Source organism: Felis catus, chromosome A2 (assembly GCF_018350175.1).
Source record: "Felis catus isolate Fca126 chromosome A2, F.catus_Fca126_mat1.0, whole genome shotgun sequence".
In the NCBI taxonomy this organism is placed as follows: Eukaryota; Metazoa; Chordata; class Mammalia; order Carnivora; family Felidae; genus Felis; species Felis catus.
The window spans coordinates 13,427,089-13,452,166 of NC_058369.1; the positions used below are offsets into that span (position 1 = coordinate 13,427,089).

General features: G+C 56.3%; 3 long non-coding RNA genes and 1 other non-coding gene across 8 annotated transcripts; 1 reads left to right on the forward strand and 3 right to left on the reverse strand.

The window, feature by feature from the left end:
- Positions 1–72: 72 nt before the first annotated feature.
- Positions 73–2,220, reverse strand: LOC123382673. Of its 2 annotated transcripts, XR_006591362.1 has the most exons (4): positions 2,018–2,220; positions 1,463–1,557; positions 928–1,096; positions 73–394 (listed from the first exon to the last, which is right to left on the reverse strand). It is a non-coding gene; the product is annotated as an uncharacterized LOC123382673 (long non-coding RNA). The 2 variants fall into 2 exon arrangements; XR_006591363.1 differs by having other exon boundaries at positions 73–1,096; positions 1,455–1,557.
- Positions 2,221–8,866: 6,646 nt separating this feature from the next.
- On the forward strand, positions 8,867–8,951 carry TRNAR-UCG. Its single transcript has one exon. It is a non-coding gene; the product is annotated as a tRNA-Arg (tRNA).
- Positions 8,952–11,992: 3,041 nt separating this feature from the next.
- On the reverse strand, positions 11,993–15,152 carry LOC109494819. The gene is made up of 2 exons (XR_002149898.2): positions 14,638–15,152; positions 11,993–12,572 (listed from the first exon to the last, which is right to left on the reverse strand). It is a non-coding gene; the product is annotated as an uncharacterized LOC109494819 (long non-coding RNA).
- Positions 15,153–15,297: 145 nt separating this feature from the next.
- LOC105261320 lies at positions 15,298–20,162 on the reverse strand. 4 transcript variants are annotated; one of them, XR_002149888.3, is made up of 3 exons: positions 19,952–20,162; positions 17,333–18,233; positions 15,298–15,720 (listed from the first exon to the last, which is right to left on the reverse strand). It is a non-coding gene; the product is annotated as an uncharacterized LOC105261320 (long non-coding RNA). The 4 variants fall into 4 exon arrangements; XR_002149887.3 differs by having other exon boundaries at positions 15,298–18,107; XR_002149886.3 differs by having other exon boundaries at positions 15,298–18,229.
- Between the last annotated feature and the right edge of the window lie 4,916 nt (positions 20,163–25,078).

Here is a 25,078-nt window from a genome sequence, read left to right on the forward strand (position 1 = left end):
TGCGGTGTGCACCCATCACCTCCCCAAAGGAGACCCCGCCCCTGTTAGCAGTCACCCCCACCCACCCCCTCCCTCACTCCTGGCACCCACTCATCTGCTTCCCGCCTCTGTGGGTTTTCCTGTTCTGGGCATTTCACGTGGATGGGATCATGCTCCGTGTGGCCTCTCCGGCCGGGCTTGCACTCAGCATAAACGTCCACGTTTTCACCCACGTGGCAGCATTTCGTCAACGTTTTGTAACGTTTTGTGGCCAAATAATATTCTTTAGCGTGGATGGACTACATTTGGATTCTCCCTTCACCCCTCGATAGACATTTGGGCAACGGCGAACAGGGCTGCTTTGGGCATGCGTGTGCAAGGATTTGTTGGCATGGAGGTCATCATTCTTCTGGAGCTGCGGGTAGGGAAAGGGAGTCCAGTGGAGTGAGGTGACTCGTGCAGGGTCCGGAGTCCCCACTCGGAACCGCCAGGCTCACAGGTCGGCTCCTGGAGGGGCTCCCAGCCAGAGCCGGCGCTCAGGCCCCGCCCCCGCCCCGAGGCCCCGCCCCCACAGGGCTGGGCCCAATTAGAACCCCGTTTTAATAGTCCCGGCTGTGTTCACCCATTTGCCCCAGGCACTGAGAATTAACTGGCAGTCTGGGGTGACCATTGGCGGGGCCGAGGAACAGGGAGGAGGACGAGGGCACCCAGGGCCTGGACCCTGGCAGGTATGGGTTCAGGCTTAGCTTTCTGAGTGACCTACGGGCAAGGGCAAGTCACGTGGCTCTGAGCCAGTTTCCTCCCCCGAGACTCTTGGGACACCTCCCTGCCACAGCCTCAGTTGTCTGCCACCCGTGGTGTGAATTTGGGTCCTGATCCCCACCGACTTCCGGCCCCGGGTTTTGCCCAGCCCTCCCTGTCCAGCGGCGTCTGCCCTCGGCAGCTGACCTGGCATCCAGCTTTGAACCCGTCAGATTTGGGGTTCCTTTGGGCCCCGCAGAAGAGAGATGTACCCACAGCACAGACCAGGTCACCCAGACCTCCAAAATAGCCTCAGGAGGGGTGAGCTCCCCTGTCGCCCTGGTGTGCAAGACACAAGATCCCAGTCTCCAGAACTCTGTCCCCACACAGAAGAGTAAGGTGTTTGTTACAAAAGTTTCCCCTGGCAGGCTTGGGAGGACAAGCCATCGCGCGTCCCCGGGACTTCTGCGTCTGCAACTGTCTGGAACCTGATCCCTTAAGGGGTGGATTATCCGGTTCAGATAAATGGGAATCAGCATGGAGCTGGCTTGGGTCATCCAGAATTCAGGGAACCCCCTGAACACAGAGTGAGGCCCATAGGGCATAGAGGGGGGTGGCCGAGATAAAATCCCACCCTTCCCTAGGCCCCTCTCACCCACCCCTCCTTCCAACCCCCCCCCCCCCCCCCGCCCGGATCCCTGACTGCTATTCACGTAATCCAAGCTGGTTTCCACCTCAGGACCTTTGCACATGTGGTTCCCTCTGCTGAAAGGCTCTTCTTCTCTGTGACTGGCTCTTCTTCACCTCCTAACCTCATTTTTCCAAGAACGCCCCAACCTGTTGGTTAAAGGTGACACTCCCTGTTACTCCCTCTCCCATCTCCCTGTCCTGTTGCCTTCATAGCCCTCATCCCTCTCTGAAATTTTGATTTAGATACTCATTTATTTGAAGCTTTGGGGGCCTCTGCCTCTCTCTGCCTCTCCCATGTTTTTTCACTGTCTCTTTTGCTCACTTTCTGTAAGTCTCTCGTCTTTGTCCCCCACCCCCACCCCCTCTCTGTCTCTGGTTCACCGTCTCTGCATCTCTGTTTCTCTCACTCCTATCACTTGCTGTCTCTTGCCCCTGGCTCACCATCTCTTATGGTCACTATCTCTCTGTTTCAGTCTCTGAGTCTCTCACTGTCTCTCTGTTTCAGTCTGTCATTGTCTCTGTTTCCCCCTGTCTGGCTCACCATCTCTCTCTCTCTCTCTCTCTCTCTCTCTCTCTATCTCTGTCTTTGTCTCTGTCTTTCACTCACCATCTCTCTTGTTTACCATCTCTCTGTCTCAGTCTCTGTTTCTTTCACCATCTCCGTCTCCTTTCCTGGCTTGGCCAGGCCCCCAGGGCCCTGGGGGTGACAGGCAGGGCGCCCTTTGCTTGTTTTCCACCCTCGCTGGCAGGGGCCCGGCTGGGCCGCTGTTCAGGAACCCTCCAGCTGCCTAGCTGCAGCCACCAGGCACAGCCGCCTCTGGCCTCTCCTCCCAGCACATTCTGTCCCGAGCAGGGAGCACTGGGGGTGGGTGGGGTGGGGGTGGAGGGTTCCTGTCGGGCTCCAGTTACAGGACAGCCCGTCCTGGTGGCCTTGCTCCCCACCAGTGCTGCCCCCTGATGCCTCCCCTCCTTGCTTGGGACTTAGATCTTCATGAATGGGGCCCCTCTGCCAGCTCATTCCTACCTCAGGGGCTTTGCACCTGCTGTGCCTTCCCCCTGGAGTTCCCTCTCCCCAGATATGCCCAGGACCTTCTCCCCAGCAGGCTTCAGATCACAAGTCACTGCCCTAGGATGCCCTCCCTGTCTCTGGGTCAGAACACCCCTCAATTCCCTGACTCCTGTCCTGATGCCTTTCGCTTCCTGATCTTCCCCCTTCCTCAAAGTTATATATTTACTTGTTCGTTGGTGTGGTGTCTGTTTCCCCAGAGCCCTCCCGGGCACACACTAGGTGCTCAATGAATGCTTTAGAATTGTTGCCATTTCATCCCAAAGTTCAGCTCTAGCTTAGCCACCCAGGCGCCCACACACAGCTCCCGTCCCTTCAGCCTGGCTGACCTACCCCAGACCCTGCCTCCTCCTGACCTTGGCGCCCCCTGCGCCCCCCGCACACCAGCAATATCTCTGCCCTCCCAGCTGCTCCTGGCGACTTCCCTCCCCCAGATGCACCTTTTCCAGTGCGGGGCTGAGTCTGTCTGTTTTTTAGACCCACTGGGCTCCATGCGGGGGCGGCTATCACACACACACACACACACACACATACAGGGACCCAGAAATGGGCCGGTGAACTCGGGCACACACAGCCTAGACCTCCACGGACACAGACCCGCGTGCGCCTGCGTGCACACACACGTAAGGTCCAACAGCATTGACCACGCCGGGCGCCCCCGGCTCTGGTTGAGGGTTTGCAGGGTGTTCCCTCTGCCCTCGCTTCCCCCACCTTATTTCGGGTGTTCGAGGAAGGCCAGGAAAGTCCCCAGAAAGCATCAGGCTGGGCGAGAGGCCCAGGAGGAAGCAGTGAATCAGCTGGCAGCCATCAGTGCCCAAAGGGACCCCCTCCGGGGGTTGGGGGGACTTACAGAAAACAACAATAAAGGATTGGGGGGTGGACGGGGCCAATGGGGCCTGCTGAGCGGGGTGGGGGAGGGGAGGGGGCATGCCTCTATGGGTTCCCGGGGCTCCAATACCCCCACTCTGCTGAGCCTGATTCCCAGGTGGGGAAACTGAGGCACGGGGCTCAAATGACTTGCCCAAGCCCCTCCAGCCATGATGGGGCAGGCAGAGGCCCCCGAAGTCCTTGGTCAAAGGTTTTGGGGGGGGCGTCCCCTCTTCCTGCTCTCCTTTTGGAGGACAAAAGGAGCCTGGTCCACTTCATGGCTCCAGATGTGGACATACGACCAGGTCCGGCCAATTAGAGCCTTTTGTGACCACAGACTCAGGGATTGGTTCAGGAATAGGCATGTGACTCTGACTGGGCCAATCGTGCTGGGAATCTGTGGTGGAATCCACAGACACCCCTTCCCTGGAGGGTCCCGGGAGGGCTCCCAGGAGGAGAGGCCACTGGGGTTGGGGTTTTGATGGGTGAAGAGGAGTTCACCAGGGAGGTAGAGAAGGGCATTCCAAGAGAGGGCAGCCGCGGCTGTGTTTATTTGCTCCTAGGCACCCCCACGAGCCCCCTAAGGGTGAGACCACCTCTTTGCCGGCAGCCTTGTTGGCAGCTGACGTTCCATTAACGTTTGTGGTGTAGGTGGCCCTTGTCTGGGGACGCAGATGAGTGAGATGGGTGGGCCGTGAATGGGAGAATGGGATTCAGGGGGCCAGAGAGCCCAGGGCCGGGTCAAGGTGGCCCCGGGGGGCCTGGGAACAGCACCGCGGTCCCAGGCAGGAGGGGGCACTTCCCGTCTCCCCGTCTGTGAGCCCCCAGTCCTGGGCAGGGCCCTCCAAGGGGAGGCAGGTGGGGGTCTCTGCCTTCCTGTGCGACCCTGGGATGGTGACGGCACGTCTCCGGGCCTCAGTTTTGTCACCTGGAACCTGACTTCGTGGTAGGACAGGGTCGGTACCGGGCACAGAAGCAACACCAGGTCTGCGGGACCGGATGGGGTGTGCTGAGCCAGTGGAGGAGGGGCTGGGCCGTCCAACACATTCCCTCAGCAGTTCCTGGCCTCTTTGAAAACAGGAAGCTGGCTCTCAAGGGAGCCCCCCAGCAGCGCTTCCTGAGCCTCCTCATGACGCGTGCTGGGGGGGAGGGAGGAGGGAGGCGGGGGGGGGGGGGGCCGTGCACGCACATGCGTGTTTGCAGGCGGCCTGGAGATGAGTGAAGCCCACCAACGCGTGCACACGTGTCTGCGTGTCAGCTTTGTCCGTGGAGTTACCCGGAAGCACGTGCCCATGGTGCGTGTGCTTGAATGTGGGTTTGCACACGTCGGCCAATACGGGAAGCAAATGCGGGCTGGTGGGTGCGTTTGTGAGTCTGGGTCTAGGTGGCGGGCATCGGTGTCTATCCGCAGTGGGGACCGGGGAGTGCTGGCGGGAGCTAGCCAGTGGGGGAAACACCTAAGGGTCAGTGACGGTCTGGAGTCAGCCACAGGGGCCAGAGGGGGCCAAACTGGGGCCTCCTCACGCCATGTTCCTGAGAGGCTTTTCACTTGCCGGCAAACTTCTACTCATCCTTCAAAACCCCATCTCGCCTGGGTGGCTCAGCGGGTTGGGCATCTGACTTCGGCTCAGGTCACGATCTCACGGTTCGTGAGTCCGAGCCCCGCGTCGGGCTCTGCGCTGACAGCTCGGAGCCCGGAGCCTGCTTCGGATTCTGTGTCTGCCTCTCTCTCTGCACCCCCTCCTCTCAAAAATAAATAAATGTTAAAAAAAATTATAATAAGAAAACCCCATCTCAAATACCCCTTTTTTCTAAGCCAGTCCTGACGCCATGGGCTGAGGGCATTTCGTGTCTGGCCATGTCTATCCCCTCTGGATGCTGAGGGGCATCACCAGGAACACAGGGCCATGTTCCCCACATGCTGACTTTCTGGAGTTGGCCCAGATTCCTTGGCCATACCTGATCCCCAGGAGGGGGACTCCTGCTGCCATATAATCCTCAGGACCTGCCAACCCCGGTGGTTTAGAAGGTCGGGCAAGACATTTCCACTTGATCCACAGGCCCATGTGTTCCGGAAAGTCCCCCGCCCAGGCCTGTGGGCTTTCTGGCCTTGGCCCACAGCAGTTCAATGCCAGTCTGCTTTGTCTGTAGGATGGACCAGAGGTTTTCCAAGGCCCAGGCCGTGTGATGGGGGTTTCTCGCTGGTGTCTCAGTGTCCCAGTCCCAGGGCCGCCATGGGGGGCTTTGAAACAAGGCTCAGATCCCATCCCTCACGCCCCCTCCCCCAAAGCCCACCAGGCCCTCTGTGGCCTCGCCCCGCAGCCTCTATCACAACAGATTTAGGCCTACCTCAGGGCCTTTGCACTGTTCCTTCTGCTCAGAGAGCCCTTCCCTCGCTCCCTACCTTCTCCTCCTTGATCTAAGTTCAAGTGTCCCCTCCTCAGAGGCCCCTCAGCCTCCCTGACCAAAGCTGCCGCTCTCTCAACCCCTCCCTTCCGCCTCTGGCAATTCATAATTACCACATATCTGTGGCTTCGTGGCCATCCTCCACCTCTCCTCTGTAATGGGACCTCCAAAAGGAGGGGGCGGGGCGTAACGCCCCTCCCCCAAATGGGAGAGTTTCCCAGCATCATGTCTCACCCTTTCCTTCCAGACTGGGCCTAGAAGTTTCCTCATTCTGGCTGTTATCGGCCAACAGCATAGATGGGAAATCCCAGGGAAGGAGAGGCAGTGTCCCCGTGTCCAGGCAGAGCATACTCCTCCCCCCACGTGGCCAGAGCTCCACCTCTCCTGCAGGAGAACGTCCGCTCTTAGGCTCGGAGTTCAAGGTCCAGCCCGCGTATGGCAAAACCCTTCCTCTTCCTTTCCCTAATTCTCAGCTGCTGTCAGAGACCATTTGCTGCACTGAGCATGTCAGCACATCGGGCTGAGTACGAAGCAAGGGACTCGTTTGCACGGTATATGACCATTGCGGACCGATGAACTCATAGTCTGCCCAGTACGTAAACTGGGCCGTTGCTTGTTGGCTACTGACAGCCGCGTAGAGAACAGAGGCTGCCCAAGCGCTTAGATCAGGGGTTGACAAACTTTTGCTATAAAAAGTCACATAGTATGGGGCACCCGGGTGGCTCAGTCGTTGGAGCGTCCGACCCTCGATCTCAGCTCAGGTCTTGATCTCAGGGTCAGTTTGTTTTGCTTTGTCTTTAAAGTGTGTTTATTTATTTTGAGAGAGGGCGTTCGCATTAGCGGAGGAGGGGCAGAGAGAGGGAGAGAGATTGGGAATCCCCAGCAGGCTCCCTGTTCCACGCTGAGCCCGACGCGGGGCCGGACCTCATGAACCCCGAGAGCCCGTGGCCCAAGCCAAAATCAAGAGTCCGCCGCTTAACCCGCTGAGCCACCCAGGCGCCCCTCAAGGTCATGACTTCAAGCCCCACGTTGGGCTCCATGTTGGGCCTGAAACCTACTTAAAAAAATAACATAGGGGCGCCCGGGTGGCTCCGTCGGCTGGGCGACCGACTTGGGCTCAGGTCACGATCTCACGGGTCGTGAGTTCGAGCCCCGCGTCGGGCTCTGCGCTGACTGCCTCGGAGCCTGGCCAGCCGTTCCCTTGAAAGCAGCCATAAACAATACACAAATGAGGGGGGGGGGCGTGGGCAGTGTCCCAATAAAGCTTTATTTACATAGTTTTGAATTTCATATAGTTGTGTGTCCGGAAACCTTCCTTCGGTACGTTTGTAATCATTGCAAAAGCGTAAAAGGCACGTCTAGCGCGTGGCCAAAGCTACGTTTGCCAGCCCCTGGATGAGACCTTCAGTGGGCAACAAAGTATCGGGAGTGGTCGTCTTACAAACACTGCAGCTCCGCTTAAAGGATTGCAGGTCGCCAGCGACGGAATTTTAGAGCAGGGTAGACGCTTAACGGCGTCTGACCCCTGACAGGCGACAGGTATCACGCTTGATGTTTACGAAGCATTAGATCGGAGCAAGTGAGGGTGGCTCCCTGGGTGTCAGGACCCAGTTTAAGTTGGACCCAGCCCCCCCCCCCCCCCCCCCCCCCCCCCCCCCCCCCGGCTCCAGCACCATGCGGACCAAACCGGGCGCCGCCTGCCCATTCTCAGAACACTGTTTACCAAGTATCAAGTGACAGGGGCCGGCGGCCGGTATCGAGTCACAGGGCAGTCACACTGAGGCTTGGGCGCTGTGACAACATCTCCAGACACCAGCTGTTTACAGTGACATGAGACTGGCTGTTTACAGGGGACCAGCTGACCTGCTTCCGGATGCCAGAGCCCAGATGGCCGGTGGGACGGGCTCCTCTGCAGGTGTTTGCAGAGGGCCCAGGTCCTGGGGACCCCCCCCTCCTGCGGCCGCCTCCAGCAGCAGGAGTGGGGATGAGGAGAGAGCTCGTGGCCGAGGCGAGGCGAGGCTTTTGCTGGCCGAGGACCCCCACGCTCATCCCTGCTCTTTGGGGGCAGGAATTGAGCCCTGCGGGGCATCAGGTTCCGCGGTCTGGCCGCCACCCTCTCTCTCTCTGCTCATGCCCGGCTGCGCCACCTTGCACGCATCGCTTCGCTTATCTGAGCCTTCACTTCTCTATCTGGAAAATGGGCAGGGCGATGGATCAAGGTTGCCAAATCAAATACAGGATACCCAGTTAATATGGAATTTCAGGGGCGCCTGGGTGGCTCCGTCGGTCAAGCGGCCGACTTCGGCTCAGGTCATGATCTCAGGGTCTGTGAGTTCGAGCCCCGCGTCGGGCTCTGTGCTGACGGCTCGGAGCCTGGAGCCTGCTTCGGATTCTGTGTCTCCCCATCTCTCGGCCCCTCCCCTGCTCGTCCTCTCTCTCTCTCAATAATGAATAAATGTTCAAAAAAAATTAAAAAAATAATTTCAGACAACCAGCCAATACATTTTAGTAGGAGTATATCCCAAATGCTGCATGGAATATACTTATGCTAAAAAAAAACAAACAAAAAACCCACACACAAAACAAACAAAAAAACAAGGTGTTTATCAAATATGCCTCGCCTATGATGAAGTCTCCCTGATAGGAGGTTGTGAAGGTCTTGAGGGGATCACAGGCCGGGCACAGAGAAAGGGCCTGATGCTTCATAGGACTGACGTTCACTGTCCCTATCTCCCCCAGGAGCTCACAGGGATCAGCCCAAGTGAGGTCTGCTGATTAGCTCATAAATGCATCATGTGCCTCTGGGGAGCAGGGCCTGGGTGACAAGAATGATGCCATTATTCAAGAGTTTCACTAGGATGTCAGCAAGAGGCCCTGCACCACAGGAAGGAGAGGCTTTCTTCATTTATAGCGTGTCCCCAGCACCCAGATGCTCTGAAGGGCTCAGCAGAGTTGTTGGGTGAAAATAAGAAGACATTCAATAAATAGCTGTTGAACTCCATGTCTGATCCCATCCCTCTTTATTGAATACTTACTGCATGCCAGGCGCTCGAACCCATGCGTGCCCAGGGCTCCCCATCAGCAAGGGAGATGGGTATTAATACGGTCATCAGGGGCGCCTGGGTGGCTCAGTCGGTTGAGCGTCCGACTTCGGCTCAGGTCATGATCTCGCGGTTCGCGGGTTCGAGCCCCGCCTCGGGCTCCGTGCTGACAGCTCGGAGCCTGGAGCCCGCTTCGGTTTCTGTGTCTCCCCCTCTCTCTGCCCCTCCCATGCTCACACTCTGTCTCTCTCTGTCTCAAAAATAAATAAACATTAAAAAATTTTAAAAAAATACAGTCACCTGCATAAACGCAAAATTATAACTTGGACAAGACCTGCCAAAGGGAGATACGCAGTGCTAGTAGGATCCAGAGGGTCCTGAGTAGGGCCCAGAGGGGCTTTCTATGGGAGTGACACTTTATGGGGAGCTGGAGGAAGAGATTCGCAGGTACAAACATGGCACAGAGCATCCTAGGTAGTGGGCGCAGCCTGTGCAAAGGTCCTGGGGTGAGAGCGAACGTAATTTCGGGGGCTGGCTTCGTGCCACCCCCAGCTCCCTTTGACAATTTGCAGGCTCCAGCAGATAGTCAAGGCTAAGTTTAAGATGGTCGGGGTCTCCCGGCGAGTGGAGCAGGATGTGATGCCCTCAACCACCCACAGCGGGGGAAGGACAAAAGTCTGGGCGCATCCTCAGCCAGAGGGGTGGGGAGGAGCAGGTGAGGTGAACGGCGCCCAGCACCGCCTCTGCCCTGGAATTTCCTGAGCTACTTGCCGGCCCAGTCCACCCTCCTCGCCCACATTGCCATAGCCACTTCCCAGGGCACAGAGCAGCAGGATCGAGACAAGGCCACAAGCCACTGCTGGGTGGAGTCAGGAGGCAGAGAGAAGAGTTCTGGGACGCCCAGCTGGGAACTCTCAGGACGGAGAATCAGAGCCGGGATGGCAACAGTAGCAATCACAATAATAGCTGCTAAGGCCTAAAAGTGCCCAGCTGAGTCCTGGCAGGGAGATTTAATAGCCGCAAAAGCCCCAGCAGGCTGGTTCCGGAAGTATCCCCGTTTTAGAGACAGAGAGACTGAGACTCAGAAGGGTGAAGCGACCGGTTGAGGGCTCCCGGTGACCCCGGGATGTGGCAAATCTTCATTCTGGCTCCTACGACAATAACTACCACGGAACGGGGGGCTTAAACAGCAGACAGGTACTTCTTTCTCACAAGTCCGGAGGCTGGCAAGTCCAAGATCGGGATGCCGGCAGATCCGGTGTTTGGTGAGGGATGATTCTTGGTTTGTGGGCACCTGCCTTCTGTCTGTGTCCTCACATGGCAGAAAGCAGGGAGAGGGAGCAAGCTCTCTTGTGTCCCTTCTCATAAGGGCACTAATCCCATCGTGGGGGCTCCGCTATCGTGACCTAATCGCCGCCCAAAGGCACCCCCCCCTTCTAACGCCATCACACTGGGGATCGGGGTTTCAATTTATGAACTTGGGAAGGGACGCAAGCATCAGTCTATAGCCACACCCGCATTTCCTTTTTATCCTCACTGTTGAGGGGCTGACATCAGGGCCCATTGGACCCTCCGGGCCATTTGTCTCTAGCCTCATTAGTACTGGCCATAAAATGGGACTTTGGCCAATTGCCAATATCCAGAGGAAGACCTTGACCCCGGGCTCCTGAGCCCACTCTGGGCTCAGCCCAGGGGGACTACGGCAGGAGATGTTTCCATCTCCCGGTTGAATCTGTAACTCGCCGTGTCCAGTTGGTAAAGGCAAATGTGTACATCCACTATCTGTTACTTACTGTATATCTGGGGGAGGGGATGGGCTGCCACGGGGCCGATGGAACTTTCTGGGTGATGGAAATATGATATCCAGATTGACAGTTTCAGGATTTATGCATTTGCCAAAACACATCCAACTGTACTTTACTGGGTTTTGTTTTGTTTTGTTTTAATTTTTTTTTTTAACATTTATTTATTTTTGAGACAGAGAGAGACAGAGCATGAACGGGGGAGGGTCAGAGAGAGGGAGACGCAGAATCCGAAACAGGCTCCAGGCTCCGAGCTGTCAGCCCAGAGCCTGACACCGGGCTCGAACTCATGGACCGCGAGATCGTGACCTGAGCCGAAGTCGGCCACTTAACCGACTGCGCCACCCAGGCGCCCCTGGGTTTTATTTTTTAACGTTTATTTATTTGTTGAGAGAGAGAGAGAGAGAGAGAGAGCGCTCAGGAAGGGGAGGGGCAGAGAGACGGAGAGAGACAATCCCAAGCAGGCTCTTCGCCATCAGCACAGAGCCCAATTCTGGGCTCGATCCCACGAACCACGAGATCATGACCTGAGCTGAAATCAAGAGTCGGACGCTTCACCAGCTGAGCCACCCAGGCTCAGTACGTGAGTCCCGTACTGAATTCTACTGTATGGGAGTTATGCCCTAACAAAGCTGACCTTTAACACAGTTATATGAAATTTTATTTTAAGACCAGTTGGGGAAAGGCAACATCATAACAAAATTCACATGCTTTTTTTTTTTAATTTTTTTTTTAACGTTTATTTATTTTTGAGACAGAGAGAGACAGAGCATGAATGGGGGGAGGGTCAGAGAGAGAGGGAGACACAGAATCGGAAGCAGGCTCCAGGCTCCGAGCTGTCAGCCCAGGGCCCGACGCGGGGCTCGAACTCACGGACCGCGAGATCGTGACCTGAGCCGAAGTCGGACGCTTAACCGACTGAGCCACCCAGGCGCCCCATAAAATTCACGTGCTTTTATACAAAGTCTTCTGTTTGGGGAACTTGAGTTATTTGCTGTACCTACGGAAGGACGTCAAGTGCTATCTCACTATAGACTCTAGCTGTCCAGACGTGCCTGGTAGTGTTCCCTTCCTCCCTTCGGAATAAAACGCGTCTGTATTTTAAATCATGTCGACCCTAAGGTGCTATCTGCAAAGCCTTGGCGAAATACACACGGACATACTGTTACATAAACACAGAAAAGAAGATAAAAGCGGTCAGTCTAGGCTGGGAGATGTCACAGCTGTCAAAGCCGCACACCCAGACGCTGCCTCCGTTTCCCCATCTGTGCAGTGACATAATAACCTCCTTGGGATTCTCTCCCTCCCTCTCGCTGTCTCTGCCCCTCCCCCCGCTCACACGCGCTCCCTCTCTCTCTCAGGATAAACAAAAATAAAATAAAATAAAAATAAATCCTAGATTGGATTTGGCGTCCTTTGCCCTGTCTGCTGTACGTGTTTGCTTTATGCTGACGTAAATCGACACAACGGGAGGACCGCGATTCCCACCGCTGTCCAAGTGCCTGAGTTGTTCGTCTACACGGCAGGCTTCCTCGCAGGGTGCGGGCCAACCCAGCGAGGCGGCGTTCAGCAGCACCGCCTCAGCCATGCCCAGTGCGCAGCCGCCCCTTGACAAGGTCCACTCGTGGTCCTGCTTTTCTAGAACAATCTTGGGGGTGCTGAGGAGCCCAGGCCGGTGCCTTGAGACCCCGGAGCCCCTGGGGTCACCAGGAGGTTGGATTCAGGGTGACCAATGGGGGAGCTGGGGTGGGAGGCTTTGGGACCCAGCAACGTGGCTCCCAGGATGAGGGGAGGGGGTTAACGGGTGGGGCAAGGCAGCCAGGCCCAGGTTGGGCTCAGCGTGTATAACTTGGGCCCCTTTCAAAGTCCAGCCCGTCAACCGTTCCCCGGAGGTTCGACAGCGTGGCTCATCCCACTCAGACTGGAGGCCCAGAGGTAGATGCAGGAGACGGGGGAGGTGAGACAGGGGACCCAGTCCACCTGTGAGAGAGACAGACAGATGGGGGAGAGACGGGGAGAGAGGGTCTCAAGGGTGATTTTGATTTTGGAGCTGGGCTCATCCCGTAAGACCCATCTCGAGCCTCGGATGAGAAGCATGACCCTGGGATTAGCAGGAACCTCATAAGGTCGAGGGGGAAGGAGTGTCACGGAACGGAGGTCAGTGCCTCCTGGGTCACTGTGCGTCCGGGGACGGGCCCATGGGTCACTGTGCATTCTTGACTTCAGGGCATGTTTGAAATTTTCCATAACACAAGGCATTTTTAAATGATCTCTGGAAAAAATAAATAAATACATAACATGACCTCTGGGCTCCTGGGTCTGATCCCAGGCCTGATGTCCAGGATCGAGGGAAATCTCAGCTCTTCCTGGAGCAAAGCCCAGTGGCGCCAGAGTGGGGGATGTCTAGAAAACTCCGAGAATGCCCCAAGCCTGAGACAGAGGCGCCAGGCCGCCTCAAGAAGGCGGCTGGGAATTCTGCCGCTGGCATCCCCCTGCCATTCCGGAAATATGTGATGTGCACCCCCACACCTGCCAGCTCCGAGGCTGGAGAGACCAGAGCAGTGACTCCTTCATCCCTGGGGAGGCACTTGCAATATAAGGAGTGACCGCCCTTCCATGGGCTGCCTTCCTGGGAGACGCTGGGGGGAAGGCCGGACAGGGGAGAGGTGGGGAGTGAGAGGTGACAGCCTGAGTTTTAGGGGACCTGGGGATCTCATCTCATTCCCTGAGACTGGGGGAACGGGGCTGGCCTTATGACTGATGTCGCTGAGGAAGCGGGCTGGAATCCAAATGACCAGATCTGGAGAAACCCATCATTTCACCAGGAAAAATCTCTGAACCATGACCTCCACCAAGAGTGGGAACAGAGGACGGATAGCTTAAAATGAACTTGTCGTGCACCCCAAGACCCATGAGGGCAGATGCCGGCCATGTGAAAATCGGTCCACCCAAAAACAAACAAAGAAACAAAACAGCTCGGTGGTATCGGGAATATGATAGAGGAAGGAATGATCTGGTGAAACAGATCAAGTGGAGGCCTCCCTACATTGGAAAGAGAAATAAATGAAATAAATGGGGCTCTCGACCCTTCAGGGAAACAGAAATGGCTCTCTTAAGAGATCCTAAAGAAGCAACAGGGAAGGTGGATGTACCATATTCATGGATGGGGAGGCTGAGGCTTAAAAGATGCAGATTCTCCCCATTGGAGGGTCTGTTTTGTCCCCCCCCCCCTTCTGAAGTTTTAACACAACCCCATCCAAAGTCACAACACGGGCTTTCCCTCAGGAGCATGATAAGGTGACACAAAAATTCACCGGGAAGAGCAGAGGGTTGCAAATAGAATACTTATACAGAAGAACAGGGCGGTGTTACCTGTCCTACCAGCTATGGGGACCCATGACAAAGCTTGTAATTAAGTCAGAGGGATACTGGCACAGGCAGGGACACGTTGACCAATGGATTGGAATTAAATGCCCACGGTCACCCTATGGAGGTCAGGAATTGGCTCCAAGATAGACAGGATCTATCTCAGCAGCGGGGAGGGGAGAGTATTGTCTAAAAGAATCTGTAAAGTGAGAGTCTATGTTGAAAACAATTCAGGCAGTTCTTTCTGCCCACGGGTCCTGTCCCCATGCTCTAATAAAACCAGTTACCTTTTCTGTACCAAAAAAAAAAAAAAGCCCAAACAATCCAGTTGGGTCCCTTTGTCACATCACACACAAAACTCAGTCTCCCGCTCCAGTCTCCGTTTCCATCTCACATGGCCTTCTCTTCTGTCTCAGCTCCTCCCCTCCTTTCTCTTATCTTCCAAGGACATTTGGCATTGGATTTAGGGCCCACCCTAAACCAGAATGATCCTATCTCAAGATCTTTACCTTAATGACATCCACAGAGACCCTATTCCAAATAAGGCCACATTCACAGGTTCCAGGTGGCCCCGTCTTTTGGAGGACACCAGGCAGATCGCTTCGGGGGACCCTTGGTCTTAAGCTCATATCAGAACACAGTGAACATCCATTAGCCTGGGGTCCACAAGGCCATGTACCTGTTGCTTCCAATCCTTGCTCGCCTCGATGTCCCCAGCTTCCGGCAAGGGCTTGGCCCACAGCAGATTGGAGAGGATTCCAGAGCGGTGAAGCGAATAGATTCAGGCTCCCGACAGCCAGGGTTGAAGTCCTAGCCCCTCAGGGCAGCAACCTGATCTCTCTGTGCCTCAGTTGCCCATAAAGTAGAGCTGATAATGATCTTCTTGGACAATGCTGGGTTGTGCCCCCCCCCCTCACAAAAAAGAGATGTCTACCCACAACCTGAGAATGTGACCTTAAAGGGTGTGAAAGCAAAGCCACAGGCCCGAGATAGTGTCCCTTAGGCCAAAAGGGGGCTTAATACCTAACCTAATTGCAAATGCAACCTCCCTGAGAATGTAAGTCTTAACCAGTCAGCCAGGAATTTTCTTTCTTTCTTGTTCTTTAATTTTTTTTAATTATTTATTTTGGGGAGAGAGAGTGCGTGCGAGGGAGGGTCAGAGAGAGAGGGAGACACAGAATCGGAAGCAGGCTCCAGGCTCTGGGCCATCCCAGAGTCTGACGCGGGGCTCGAACTCACGGACCCGCAAGATAGTGACCTGAGCTGAAGTCGGACGTTTGAGCGACTGAACCGCCCAGGCGCCCCGTGTCTGGCTTGATAAAGGCAATTAGGTCTTCTACTCGGTCCAATTTTTGTTCTTTAACAAGGGTCACTGCAAACATAATGAGCTTTGGATCTGGAGACAAGAGCTTCGGGGACTCGGGTTAAGGGACAAAGAAGAAGACAGAGACAAAGGGCACGTGCACGTGGACATAGAGGCAGACATCGGGGTGATGCAGCCACAAGCCAAGGAACCCCACGGGCTGCCGGCGACCACGGGAAGCCAGGAGACAGGCCTGGGTTGGGCGCTCCCTCTGAGCCCCCAGGAGGAGCCCACCTCGCCACCACTTGGGTTCCAGGCCTCCGGCCCCCTGGACTGTGTGAGAACAAGTTGTTTGAAATGTGGCAGGTTCACGGTCATCTGCTCCAGCCCCGGGAAGCTCAGACTTTGCCTTACAGCGTTGTTGAGGGTGATGGGATGAACTGATACCTGGTACACAGCCTTTTAAACAGCAAGCACTTAATATATGCTCGGCAGGAGAATAAAATGTGCTAATTCAGCAAAGCATGAAGTCATTGTTGACGATTGAATGAGTGATCAAAGCTCGGTGGGGATGAGGGCTCCGTGCACTCCCAGGCCCCTGGCTCCCCCACACGGTCCCCAGACCCCTGACCTCCCCTCTGCCCAGGGTTGCCCTGCCTCCCCTGAGCAGACAGGTTGATCAGCCCCGAGCAGCCGAGCAGCCAGTGGGGCAGCAAACCTCCCCAGGCTTCAGGCGGTTGGAGGCAGACGCTATTTGCAAATCTGCAAATCGAGCAAATCGAAACTGGGACTGAGGCTTTGGCCACCCACTTGTGAAACCAGCCGCTGCTGTTTCCTCCCTGTCAGAAAGTCCCCCAGTGAGGGGACATGGGGAGGGGCAAGGGGAGTGGAGGAGGGCTGACTGTGTTCCCAGGGGGCCTTGGGAAGTAACGGCACCTTTTTGCTTCGGTTTACCCATCTGCGACTGGGTGGGGGCAGGGGAGGGATCTGCGGGCTCCTGGTTGGAGACGTGGGAGTCGGGGACGCTGGGTAAGTGACTTCACCCCTCTGAGCCTCAGTTTCCCCATGTGCGAACTGGTGAGACACACACAGCCGCTCTTTCCTTTGGGAGACATGACTCCAATCCGATCACCTGCCTTGACTGCTCTGAAGGTGACGACCAACCCCCTCCCTGTGGCCCCAAAGGCCCCATGAGTCCCACCTTGCTGCCCTCCCCACATGACCTCCCCACACCACCTCCTCAGGAAGAAACAAATGCATTCCTATCTCAGGGCTTCGGTCTCTAAGCCGCCCCTTCCAGAAGGTGCTCATCTGAAAAACTCTCTCTCTGCCACATCTGGCCAAGTGTCCTACTCCATTCATTCCATCCACCTCCCTCCCTGCCCCCAGGCCATAAATCCCACCAAGGGATATGTCCCCATCGTCCTCAGCCCTGTCCCCAGCCCCTAGCCCAGGCCCTAGCACAGAGTAAGCGCCTGGTAAATGGCTCTCATTAAGAACGTGATTAAGCACGCTGATTAAGCACGTTGGCTTGACATTGCTGTGAACAAAGCACAGACTCCTGATGGCAAGAGAAACAGAGGGGCATGTGGGCGGACCTCCGAGCTGAGACCTGAAGGAGGTGACGGAGACATATGGGTGTCTTGGGGGAGACTGTCGCGGGCAGAGGCACGGCCTGTGCAAAGGCCCTGGGGCAGGAGAGTGCCTGCCGTGGAGGAGTTTCCCCGAGGCCCAATGTGGCCAGAGTGGAGTGAGAGGTGTGTTAGAGTCAGCAGTTCGTTAGGCTTTAACAGGATGTCTGAAGCCCAGCAAAGTGTGAGTCACGGTCAGTTATGGGGAAAGTCAGAGGTCTGTCCTGGCAGCCCGCCAAAACAAAGCCACAAAAAGCCGGATCAAACCAGACAGGCCCAAGACAACAACAACAACAACAACAACAACAAAAGTGCAAAGCCCTGCTCCCCCCAAAATCCCCTCCCCAAGAAATAAATATTCCACCCCCTCGTTAACAACTGTCAATAAAGGCTAGAGACCCGAACCCCAGGCCTAGCAGCTCTTCCTTGCCCGCTCTCACCTCTCAAGAGCGTACGCTCGCTTGAATTACACGTTCCTTCTTGAACCACTCAGCCGTTATGCCTGGTCTGTCCTCGAATTCTTTCTCGCAAAGGAGACCAAGAGCCTCTGGCAGCATCCCGGGGTGCAGCTGGATGGAGGCCGCAGGACCCGGGGTTCTCCCCAGCCTCCCTGCCAACAGTTGGAAGGAAGTGGGGACCGCAAGGCCAGCAGGGTCCTGGGGCTATGACAAGGCCTTTGGCTCTTACCCCACGGAAGGTGGGAGCCATAGAGGGTTCTGGAGAAAGGCAGGGCGAGTCTGACCCTGGCCACGTGGAGGGAAGGTTCTATGGGGGCTGAGAGCAGAAGCACGGAGACCAGGGAGGCAGTGCCTTGCTGGTTACAGGGACAGATTCTGCTGGGGTTGGACCAGAACCTGGGGAGAAAGGGTCGGGCTTAGGAGCAGTTTTGCGGGAGAATGGAGAAGAGGGTGGGCCTGTTTGAGCCCATCTCACAGGGAGGTAAACTGGGGATCTGGGAGCAGAGGGATGTAGGTAAAGGAGAGGCTGAAAGGGAAAGAGGGAAGTTAAGAGGTGGCCAGGGTCTGGGACGGAGATTCGGGGCCTCCCCAGACTCACCAGGGCTGGTACAGACACCATGCTTCCATCTCTGATTTCCTCTAGAATTTCAATCTTGTCAGAGGGAAGAGGCTCACCTCTTCCGGTTGACGATAGGCCCGACCCAGCTTCCCACAGGCTCATCTACTCCCCTCAGCAGCTCCGAGACCAGGGTACCATCTTTCACAGAAGGGGAAACAGAGGCGCAGACAGATGAACCCGTCACGCAGGTTGATGAGTGGCAGAGGAGGGGTTTCGAACCCAGGACGTCAGGCTCCAGACCCCGTTGTTGGGATGGCGCTCTGCCTGGGGGAGGGGGTGGCGTCATCCAATGTCCCACCCTGGAACGTATTATTTAGTACCCGGCTTCAGATGGGGTTTTTGTGGTTGTGGGATTGTTCATTCATTCCTAGCCACCTTCAGGTTCCTGCCTTGTGCAGGTGAAGTCCAAGGCCCCAGCTTGGGAAGGTCTAGGCCTGACACAGATACTCCCAGTTCCATAGAGTCTAGGCCGGGAGGAGTTACCCGGAGCTGGGGGTCCCCAAGGGCCTGGGGGCTTCCTGAAGAAGGGACCCTCAGCCTGAGACTCCCTTCCTGCACCCCCCCCCCACAGTTCCGATGAAAGGCAGGGAGCTCGGGGCCAATGGGGGCACTTCCTGGGTGGAGGTTCCACCTCAGACCCTGCTTCTAGCCGCCCCCCCCCCCAGCTCCTGGCTGGCACCAGGCCACCTCCAGTGCCACCGCGACATGACTTGGGCCACCCACCAGACCACAGTCACTGGGAAACCAGCTGCGGGAGGTGAGGGTGTCGCTGTCCAGCCTGCCCGGGGTGGGGGGTGGGGTGGGGGGAACCATTTACAGCGACTATTTATGGGGCAGGCCCAGGGGACCGCAGGCTGGAGGACAGCCTGAGAGCCACAGAGCCTGGTGGCTGGACCAGAATGACCAGTCATGCCACTGGGGGTTGGAGGCCCTGGATGAGACTCCTCATGATACAGGCTTCAGTTTCCCCATCTAAAAAAGTCAGGGGAGGGGAGTGGTGGATGTCGGGCTGCTGGGTTTCCTAGGTTTGAGAGGGATTCTGACGCGGTTTGGGTCTCCTGGGCAGCAAGAGAGAGCCCCAGGCTTCCTGGAGCGGGGGGGCCCCCCCGAGGCCACAGTGAGGACAGATGGTGGGGGAGATTAGGATCTGGGCTCGGGAGAGCCTCTTAGACGGAGGGCTGGCGCTGGGTTAGTGCGGGAGATCCCCAGGCAGGCTTGAGGGAGAGACAGAAGCAGGGAGAGACAGGAACGGATCGGGAGAATGTGAGACAGGGAAATGAACCATGAAAGGGAGAGAAATGGGAAAGATTGGGGGGGGGTACGCTCAGGGAGGCACAGGCCCCCCCACCCTACAAATCCATGGGAAGCTGGGGGCTCAGGACCAGCCCCCTTGTCCACTGGGCCAGAGGAGCCCCTGGGTGGGGCATTAATCTGTGTGCTGTTTTAAATTATTATTAAATATAATTTATTGTCAAATTGGTTTCCATGCAACACCCAGCGCTCCTCCCGACAGGTGCCCTCCTCAATGCCCCTCACCCACCCTCTCCTCCCTCCCACCCCCCATCGACCCTCAGTTTATTCTCAGTGTTTAAGAGTCTTTCATGGTTTGCCTCCTTAATCTCTGTGTGCTGTTGAGCAAACCATGACTTTAATATTAGGGTGGATGAGGGGCACCTGGGTGGCTCGGTCGGTTAAGCGTCCAGCTCTTGATTTTGGCTCATGATCTCGCGGTTTCGTGAGTTCGAGTCCCGCTCCGGGCCCTGTGCTGACAGCTCAGAGCCTGGGGCCTGTTTCAGATTCTGTGTCCCCCTTTCTCTCTCCGCCCCACCCCTGCTTGTGCTCTGTCTCTCTCTGACTTTCAAAAATGAAGAAACATTCTTAAAAAATGGTTTTTTTAAAAGATTTTCTCTCTCTGCCCCTCCCCCCCCAAAGTAAATAAATAAACAAACTTGAACAAATAAACACACTTTAAAAAAACATACCGTTGTGGATGATGTCAGCGACAGCTTCACTCTGCTCGCTCTCCACTCTCACAACCCCGAGGGAGGACTAACTACCCCCATTTCACCGATGGAGAAACTGAGGCTCAGAGAGCACCTCCCCTCCCCCCCGTCAGGCTGCACAGCTAGGCTGGGAGCAGAGCCGGGACAGCCCGGGTGCGGTACGTGAGACGTTTGTCGGTTGCCTGGGTGACCCCACCCTCACCCCCCACCCCCCCACCCCCCCACCCCCCCACCCTCACCCCCCCCCTCACCCCCCACCCCCCCCCCCCCCCCCCCACCCCCGCCCAGCCCCCAACCCCAAGGCACATCTGCCCACCGCCCCCTTCCCCCACCAGCCCTCCCGGAGTGTTTTTCTTCCCTCCTCCTGGGTGTTTTGGTTTCGGCCGGCCGCGTAACAGGCGGTTCCCGCCGGCAGGGTCAGCCCAGGGCTGGCGGGGAGCCAGGAGCAGCGCCAGGCCCAGGGTGGGGAGGACTCAGAGAGAGATCACCGCCCTTGCCCCCCCAAGGGGGTCAGCCAGTTCCGTTTTCCTCTCCCCCTGTCCCCACCCCCCCCAAACCCATGTCCCGCTGGCTCCACCTGGACAGCGGGGCCCAGCGTGGTCGCGGCCCCCATCTGTGGCCACGGGGGCCCCCTCGCTGGATGCGGGCGGGTGGCTCCGGGCGGGGTTTCCCGCGTCCTTGCCAAGGTTCCGTGCGCTCTGTTCGTTATTAAACATTGATGGAGGCTGCAGGGTGCGGGCCCAAGAGGCCTCCCAGTTGGGGGAACGAGGGCAGGGCGCAGACGCCCCAACCCCAGTGGGGTGGGGGGTGTTCCGGCCAGGACCCGAGGGAGGGGCTGGGGGCAGGAGGATGGGACAAGTGCCTGGAAGACCCAGAGAATTCTTAGCCATGACACCTGATCACAAGCAACCAAAGGAATACGTAAATTGGTCTCCATCAAATTAAAAACAACAACAACAAAAATTGACCAAGGTCATTCCTAAGAAAGTTGAAAAGGCAGGGGCGCCTGGGTGGCTCAGTCGGTTAAGCATCCGACTTTGGCTCAGGTCATGATCTTGCGGTTTGTGAGTTCCAGCCCCGTGTTGACAGCCTGGAGCCTGCTTCAGGTTCTGTGTCCCCCCCCCCCCCCCCCCCCCAGCTTGTGCTCTGTCTCTCTCTCTGTCTTTCAAAACTGAATAAACATTAAAAAAAGTTCTAAAGGGGCGCCTGGGTGGCGCAGTCGGTTAAGCGTCCGACTTCAGCCAGGTCACGATCTCGCGGTCCGGGAGTTCGAGCCCCGCGTCGGGCTCTGGGCTGATGGCTCGGAGCCTGGAGCCTGTTTCCGATGCTGTGTCTCCCTCTCTCTCTGCCCCTCCCCCGTTCATGCTCTGTCTCTCTCTGTCCCAAAAATAAATTTAAAAAGTTGAAAAAAAAATTAAAAAAAAAAAAAGTTCTAAAAAGAAAGTTGAAAAGGCAACCCACAGAATGGAAGGAGAATTATCTGCAAATCTTGTATCTGACAAGGGATCGATATCTAGAATATAGGAAGCACTCTTACAACTCAGAAGGAAACAGACCAATAGCCGGAGTAAAAAATAAGGAAAGGAGGGACTTAATGTGACAGCCTGTCAACATTTGAAGATATTGGTACTTGATATCCTGTTAAGGAAAACGTGCCTCCGAATTTTAAGCTGGAGGGGGTCACTGGAACAACTTTTCGAAGAGAATCACAACCACGTGATTTTTTTAGATTTTCAGTACATACTAAGAATTGTGTACAAACTGAATTGTCTGTACTGACCCTCAGAACAACCAATGAAAACTCCATGATGAAAAAAAATATGGAAAGCATTCAAATAGATGTTTCTCCGAAGAAGGTCTATAAATGGCCAATAAGCACATGAAAAATCTAAGAAAGAAAGAAAGAAAGAAAGAAAGAAAGAAAGAAAGAAAGAAAGAAGGGAGGGAGAGAGGAATGAAAGGGAGGAAGGAAGGAAGGAAGGAAGGAAGGTGAGTGAGTGAATAAATACACGGGGATAACGTCCATGCGATGGAATATTACTCAGCCATCGTAAAGGAATGGAGTTCGGACACACGCTACAACACGGATGAAGCTCTGAGACATTTATGCTGAGTTTCTTTCGCTGAAGAACACACACGGGAGGCCACGCGTCGTATGATCCCGTTTATATGAAATGTCCAGGGGCGCCTGGGTGGCGCAGTCGGTTAAGCGTCCGACTTCAGCCAGGTCACCATCTCGCGGTCCGTGAGTTCGAGCCCCGCATCAGGCTCTGGGCTGATGGCTCGGAGCCTGGAGCCTGTTTCCGATGCTGCGTCTCCCTCTCTCTCTGCCCCTCCCCCGTTCATGCTCTGTCTCTCTCTGTCCCAAAAATAAATAAAAACATTGAAAAAAAATTAAAAACTTTGAAATGTCCAAAGAGACAGATCCATAGAGAGACAGAGAGCAGATTGGCGGGAAGACAGAGAGCCGGGGGGGGGGGGGGGGGTGCTGGGGGAGGGCGGGGGAGGGGAGGAGGAGTGACCGCTCATGGGCACAAGGTTTCCTTTGGAGGTGATGGAAATGTTCTGGAATTAGACAAAGGTGACAATCGCGCAGTATTGCGAAGGCACCAAGCACCACGGAATTAATTGTTCGTTTTACAAGGGTGATCTGTATGGTGTGTGGACATCTCTTAAAAAAAAACACTGACAAACAAAAAAAGGAGGAAGGAACAAAGGCACACAGCTGGGGGAAGGGCCAAGGGCCTGGCGTCTGCAGGGTGAGGGCGGTTAAGCGCGAGCGGCCTGGCCACGGCTGTCCTGCGTCATCCCTACGGCCCAGGGTCCTCGGGGGCCGCTGATAACCTCAGCCCCATCCTGGCTCAAGGGAGGAGACAGAGAGACAACATCTCTTCCTGACCAAGCGCAGAGGCCCCTGGAGAGAAACGGAGGAGGGAGGGATCTGGGGAGGTAAACTGAGGCAGCCTATCTCCCTGATGGAGACATGCTTCCAGACTCGAGGCGGAAGCCATGATGAAAGGGAGTCAGATCAAGAGAGACAGAGACAGAGGAGAGGGAGCGAGAGGGGGCCAAGGGCTCTGGAGAGGCCACCTTATCCATTTTCCAGACCAGGACGCTGAGGCCAGCAAGGCTGAGTTGTCTGTTCCTCTGAACAGTAGCAGGACTCACGCATCAGGTCTCAACCATCCTGCTCCAGGACACCAACCCCCAGCCTGAGAATAAAACCCATAGGCCCCAGGAAGCAGTAACCTCTATCCCCACCCCCCCCCCACGCCCCCACGCCCCCATCAACCACGCCTGCCTCAGGGCCTTTGCTCTCTCCCTTATGCTGGCCTCTCTTCACCACTTGACCCTGGTTATCACTGCTTCCAGGAAGCCCTCCCTTACCCACTGTTCACACTTTCACTAGTCGCCGTCACTGTGTCGGGTTTATTATAAGTCCCTGCGTGACGATCACGTGACCATCTGCCTTCCCCACCGCGCCAGAAGCCCCTCGTGACAGAACCAATTCTGACCTGCGCAGGATAGGGCTTGGCACACAGTAGGTGCTCAACGCGGACTTCGCAAATCAACGGATGAATACAGATGTGAAACGGGGTCTACTACAGTCCTGACTGTCAGAGCTGCTGGGAGGAGCTGAGGGCTGGACATTCAGAGGACCCCGGAATAACGAGTACACACTGGGCACTCAATAAACACCGGGCTGGGGCTCTGCTAAGCAGGGTGGTCCAACCCAGTGAGGTAGGGACCCCAAACCAGTGCTCTGAACCCCCTCCTATTATACACACAGGCAAACAGGAACCCAGAGAGGCACCTCCTAGAGGTCACTTCCTAGCAGCAGAAACAACTCAAAGTACAAAAAGGGAACTCAAAGTCAACAAAAAGGGAACCTGATGGAGGAAAAAAAAAAAAAAAAAATCCCAAGGTGGTGGGCTTCAGGCATGGCTGGATCCAGAGACAAGGGAGCCATCTCACTGGGCTGCTGTCCTCCCTGAAAGCTTCTCTCCCAAGGCAGTTTCAGCCTTCCCCATTCCCCCCCCCCCACTCCTGTGGAAGCAGGGTGTCCACTCTCCCCATTCTACAGCAAGAACATTCCAGATGGTGCTCAATAAATGTCCAACTCCTACTCCTTGGACCCAGGGAGGCTGTGCCTCGGTATGGGTTTGTTACCTCCTGGGGCCACCAAACAGGGTGGGTCCAGGACTGGGGCAGCCCCTATGGGGGCGTTTAGTTACCTGGAGGCTTCACTGTGAGGGGTAGGGGTGGGTATCGGGTTCTGGGCTTGAGAAGGTAGCTTTGAGCTGCGGCCCAGGTCCCTCTGGTCTTTTTTATGAGGCCGCTGACCCGGCATCCCTTGCTGTCTGCCCACTTGGTCTTGCCACCAAGGAAGGAGGAGCACTGATTCGCAAGGGAAGGCATGCCTGGATGGGAGGTGGCACATCCACGGGAGGGAGCATGCGCACAACGGTGAACCGTCTCTCGCCGCTGGAGCACGGGGTGGGGGTGGGGGTGGGGGCAAGGCTTCTGTTCTGTCTAGATGCATAGATGGAAAACCGGGGCGCCCCCCAGGGGGCGGGGCCTGAGCCTCTCCCCTGCCCGGGGCGTTATGGAGCCAGACCTTTCTGCCCCAGAAGTTTCCTGTCCTTTTGCCACAAAATCCAGGGGTTCTGGGTTCTAATCTCCTCCCCTTCCCCCTCCCCGCCCTCCCTTAAAACCGTTAAAGTCTGTTTTGCAAACTCCGTGGCAGGGGAGGGGGCGGGGAGGGGGCAGGGGAGGCCCGCGAGGGCCGGGAGACACGGGCTGGTGTTGCCACCTGGTGGCCACGGGGGAATCCGAGACGACGGAGGAGCTCGGGTGGGGAGGGACGGAAAGAGGGCAGATTCAGGGTCCGAATGGGGCGTGGGGGGGGGGGGTGGTGCTGCGGAGCGTTGAGGGCGAAGAGAAAGGAGGAACCCCAAGCGCTGACCCTGGGCGGAGGGCGAATCGACCCCTAAGAGGGGTGGAGCTGGGGGAAGGAACCATGGCTCCTGATTTCAGGGGACCCGCTCCCCCTCGGGCTGTCCCTCCCCTTGCCCAGTCCTGATCTGGGAGAGTTCGGAGTGATCA